We start from the raw sequence: 6,000 nt of genomic DNA, 5'->3' as shown, positions 1-6,000 counted from the left end.
GGACCGGACGCAAAAGGCACCGGTTTCGTAGAATGACTCGCCTATGATCACCTGTGTGTCAGGGAAGTCGCTGAAAACTGCTGGGAGATTTGCCTTAACTTCCTCAGGTGACAGCCAAATGCATACAGACCCAAGGAGGGTGTGTAGGTAGTTTGTCCATGATGACACTACTCTGCTGACTGTCGAGGAATGAATTCCAAACCGATGTCCTAAGTCTCTCTCCTTCAGACCAACAGAAAGATGGACAAGGAATAGGAAGAACTCATCTATTGGCTGCAGTACCTGCCTCTGTGGATTTGATAGACATATTGTAAATTTGTCTCAATCCACAAACCCAAATGGCTGACTTAACATAATAATAATAATAATAATAATAATAATAATAATAATAATAATACATAGTGTTTATAGCCTAGCTATTAAAGCTAACTCTGACACCTACCCCTGACACACATGAACGGGTCACCTCTTCATTTTTCTTAGCTGCTGCTCTGGCTCTTGTGATTCTAACCATTTTGTGGACTGATGGCTCAATGAGCCACCAGAAGGCCATTAAATGATCATAACTTGGGCAAAAATACATTTGATTGATTTTACATGTAAATATGTACTTTATAATTTTTATAGACGAATAAACTAATTGGCCTAGTGTATGTTTATCCTCTGTTGAGGTTTTTGTAGGGTGGGGGTAAAGGAAAGGAGGACGTTATGCCTACATTATGTTAAGACAACATTATGCCTGCCATCGGTACCAGAAGACTGAAAATATTTGCAATCTGCATAGCTTCTAGCCTACCTAGTGTAAAACCGTATATCCTCATCGGATCCTGCAAACCGCTGCAGTCCGAAATTTCGCTGCAGCCGTAATTCTTGCAGCTGCTTTTTTAACTCCTCCACTTCACATGCCAAATCCTCGTTTGCCACAGCTCAAATCTAAAGGCGGCGGCTCTGGAATAGCACAGTAATCATGATCGGCTGACACTTCGGTGTCTGACTCTAAAGGAAGAGATAACTCCGGTTCCTCTGGCCTTTCTCTCCTCTCCCACACACTGGGACGTGTTGTGAGCCTGTAGGCATTCCACTCAAAGAGCATAGGTATTGCTCCTTTAGCCAGACGTCTTCGACCTCCTTCTTTTGGCTCAACTAGGTCGCTTTCCATGAAGTGTCTGCTGCAGACCTTAGTGTGGGATGTTATATTAAAACTATCCCGACGAATGTTTTACCACCCACCTTCCGTTGCAGATCGGGCTGGGTTGGGAAACTATGGAAAACTTAAGACACTGTTAAATTTAGCCAAGCATTACATAACGGAACACAGCAATGTTCCGAGTACTTTCTAGCCTGTTTGAGTAGGTGGTGGGTCTTCATAACTTTGCGACGCACACTCATTTTGTTGTTGTAATAGTTTGAAAAGTTAAAAAATGTGAATGAATGAATGAATGAATGAATGGGAGTTATCGTTACCATGTAAACAAATAGTACCGGAAGCGTCCGGGCAGCACTAGTTTTAAACGGAAATACGTAACAAAGCCGAGTGCAAGTAGCGAATTTAATGCATTCTAATCCATTGTCAATCACTTCCGGGAACTAGTTGAGGTTTACACAAACCACGTGACCAACGGAATTTTGAACACCCATTGTCGCAACTCTACCTTTATATGGCTCTGGATAAGCCTATCTCATGTAAAAATGGCGGCGCTTCCGTTTTGCGACGTTAAGACGGATTGGTCCTTCCAGTCATGCAGAACTGTATTCACAGTGAATGGCAATGGCACAGACGACTTGTACGAGATGGTGTTGTGTACCTCTGTGTACAAACAGCAGACAAAAACAACCATATTTGAGCTTTCATAATTTTCCCCGCGATGTGGACCGTCGAAAAAAATGGATTCAAGCCATCAGGAGAGAGGAAGGCCCACTGTTTAAAGTCTCTAATAGCACAGTCGTCTGTAGTGTGCATTTCCGTACTAGCGACCTGTACAAAACACCTAGCGGCCTTGTGTTTTTTCATGGGTCTCTGACTCAACCCAAGCCAGGAAGTCTGTTTTCGAGAGGACAACTGAGAGACTGGGGTTTGATGTTCATGAAGTCGAGCCTTGTGGAAACGAAGATGTTGGTGTTGCTAGCTTAGCTAACTTAGCTAGCGTTGCTTCGGACCACGACTACGACGCACGACCACCCCCAGGTAAGATTTTATCTGAGTAGATGAATTAGCAAGGAGATAAATAACGAGATGTACATTTGCATATATACATTGTGTTTATTTGGAGGTTTTTATTAGCTCTGCACACTAAATCTAGACGAACCTCCATGTTTCTCTTATGGCGGACGAACGTGTCTGTGGTTCGTTATCACCTATGCTAAAAAGCACTTGAAGGTAATTGCTTCAGTTGTACCAAAACGTAAGAAATGCAATCTATGCGAGTGTTTAAGCTTGAAACCGTGGGCGGCTTTAAGGAGCACTGCTGTGTCCCACTCTGTCGGTTTCAAGTCGATATAAACGTGATTTCTGCTTCCACCGTTTTCCTAAAAACGCCAGCCTACATGGGCTGCACAAAATAAGGAGGGCAGGACTTTCGGTGCCTGAGTACAGTTTTACTACTAAAGCACTCATCTTAATGTGCTTTTTGACAGCGGAGAAGTTTGTCTCTATCTAGTGCACAAAGCCAATAGCCCTTGGTAACAAGTCAAAAACATAGCTAGAAATGTTAGCTAAGTTTAGACAGTAAATGGTTTGTCAGTGTGTCTGTGTGCGTTTTAAACTAAAACTAGATAGCTTATTTCATACATTCATATTTCATATACAGCACATTTTGCTAAAACAAAGATTGAACAGATTATTGTGATGTTATTTGTCATGCAGCACTCATAACTTTGTCATTGCACACTACAGTAATTGTTCTTGATCTGGACTGAGTTAAAAGTATTCCTGCACCTTGCCGTGGTGGGTGGGCTTTCAACAAAGTCAGGTCACTTAGGTTCCTGACAGGCTCCGTGGGGGCACCCGTGATGGACCAGTCAAACGAACGCTTGTGAGGACATGCATGTGAGTATTTTCACTTTCCTGCTCTTCTACTGCTCTTCTGCGTGCACACACACCTCCATACACTGACATACATACAATGAAGTTGTTAATAATATCACTGAATCCAAATATAGTTCTCATGTGTTTTTTTTATTTTTATTATTGATTTGAAAATTACACACAGAACAACAACTTGAAGAAGGCACACACACGCATGCACATGCACACGCTGATTTATGTAATTTTTTAACAGAATAATTGTAGAACAGAATTTGTTTTTTAAAGATTAACAAGGTACACAGGCAGGCACGCACGCACACACTGACAGTATACATACTCCTTAAGAAAAACGTCCATAAATGTGAAATAATAAAACAAATCTAATTTGTCTTTCAGACATACAATGAATGACTCATCCCGCCGGATCCTCCCGAGCAGCACTCCACAGCTGGCTCCGGCTCTGCTCTCTGGTGAACCTGTTTCTTGGTCGTTGTCATCGCTGTTGTACTAAGAAATCCAATGTATGCAAGTGTTTTCAGGTTTTTAAATCTATGGGCTGAAAGTCAAAATACTCACATGTCCTCACAAGCGTTGTTCGTTTGACTGGTCCATCACGGGTGCCCCCACGGAGCCTGTCAGGAACCTAAGTGACCTGACTCTGTTGAAAGCCCACCCACCACGGCAAGGTGCAGGTCTTGAGTGGGAAGATGAGACAAACATACAAGACAAACTCAGACGCCACAGACACAAATCAGAAAACAATTCACAACTGATTAACAATTAAACATTACTACATACATCTATTAAAAACTAAAGCACATTACAATTCTGATCCAACCACCACTCACAACTGGCTGGTGACAGCTGCAACATGCACCGAATGCTGTACCTGGGATCCGTAAAGGCCATCCTGCAGAGCACAACATGCGCTGCACCAAATAGACAGAAGGCTCATCGGTGGTTTTCACAGGACATTCTAAAAAGGAATATTTACTATGTGTGTAACTATACTTACCACTTACCAAATATACTTACCATTCACAATACATTGGGAAAATAGCACAACTCTTTAGCACAACTGAACTACTAGTAAAAAGAGATTCTTAATTGCTTTGGCAAGTTCTATAGTCACTCCTCTTTGTTGCTGTGGCCGTTTATGATCCAATCAGCAATATGTATTACCGTCACACACTATTTTAGAAAAACGTCCATAAATGTGGAATAATAAAACAAATCTAACTTGTCTTTCAGACCTGTGATGAAAGATTCATCCCGCCAGATCCTCTCCACAGAAATGTCTGACCTGGTGTCAGTGACAAAGTCACACCAGGGAAGGCCAGTGACCGCAAGCTGGCCTTGCACCTGGGTGAAGTAGCGGTGACCCCTTCTAAGTACAGGTTTCCCCCCAACAAACTTAACATGAGGTGCCTCGGTGATGCTGTTGATGTCCGGACATTTCACCTCCACCAGTCCGAAGGGGGGATCCTGCAAAGGATCAACCACCCGGCCATCTGGGCTTGCACCCAGATGTGGAGCATCTGGGTGCACAATGAAGCCACAGGGGAGCACGTTGACCTGCCATTGCTCTGCGTAGCGCTGGAGCACTTCTGGCTCCAGCTCCAACCCCCGCCGCACAGCTGCGGTTTGCCGGGTTCCCTTGAGGATCCTCTCTGCCAACCGCTGCCGGATTTCATCTCCCCTGGCCACATAGACATCATGGAACCGGCTTGCTGTGAGCCTGCTCTCCCGAGCAGCACTCCACAGCTGGCTCCTGCTCTGCTCTCTGGTGTCCCTTTCTAAAAGAGCAGAGAGGCCAGGGGTCATCAGCAGGCACTCGAGGTGAAGCTGGTGGTGCAGCATGGGGACAACCGCAAGCCTCTGGGGAAACCGGTACCCTGCCAGAGGAAGATCGGGGAAGATTGGACCCTCTCGGTGCCAGATCTCCCGGCTTACTGACTTTGTTGGAGGGCATTGGTATGACAGTGGGGACCCGAAAGGGACTGGCCCAAATTGGCTGTCCACTAGGGACATTGTGGCCAAACCAGACAATGCTTGGCAAATCAGCGGCTCTGGGCTCTCCTGCTGTAGCCCATAGTGGAGGGTCTGGACATTCTCCACCGGAAAGGGCCCTACAAAGATTAAGTAATGTAGTATATTATAGCAAATTATTCATTTACAGTTTATTTATTGCGTTTTGGGTGTTGTATTGTATTGGTTTATGTTTTTGTATTGCTATGATATGTATTTCTTTAAAATATAATATATTTCTTGTTGAAACTTTGACACTTACCTTTATATGGCATATACAAGGTAGATTTCACTCCGCAGCTGCCTGAAGCTTTTGGCTTTTTAATGACCAACAGGTCAACAGGTTCTGGGTGAATGCCCTTTACAATAATAAATGTTGCTTATGCAAAAGTTTACTTATAGAGGGCTCTAAATGTTATTTTTATTGAGGTCTTTTTTGTCTGTTTATTCCATTATAGTATGCTGCTAAGTTATGTTTACCTGAGTACGCGGCTTGTGCCAGGCTTGTGGTTTGCTGGTGCAAGCCACAGGTAAGGGAATGGTGGCTGTCCCCATGGTGCTGTAGTGTGCTGTCTGGTAGAGGAGTGCAACAATGTGATTGCAGAATCCTCTACCAGCAGCACAGGAACAGCCATACCCCAGCTGAGACTAGTTGGCTCAGCAGGTTGTATGGTCATCTAAAACATTTACATGATGGTGCTGAGTCCATAATGAAGTTGGTGAACCTGAACTCATGAAACAACAACTAGAACTTCGGGGAAAAGAAATAAGAGCTCTGGGTTTAAGCTGAGCTTTGCTCAAGTGGTTTCAGTGTCTCATGCAGAGGTGCACAGTGCACACGCATGCATTAATTGAACGCTCATACCACTACCACTTAATTGTGTGCTTCCATGTTTGATGACACCAAATTAGCAAGTATTTCGTCCTGATTGCAGAAACGTTTGTTT

This window comes from Alosa alosa, chromosome 9 (assembly GCF_017589495.1).
Source record: "Alosa alosa isolate M-15738 ecotype Scorff River chromosome 9, AALO_Geno_1.1, whole genome shotgun sequence".
NCBI lineage: Eukaryota > Metazoa > Chordata > Actinopteri > Clupeiformes > Clupeidae > Alosa > Alosa alosa.
This window is presented reverse-complemented; position numbering follows the sequence as displayed.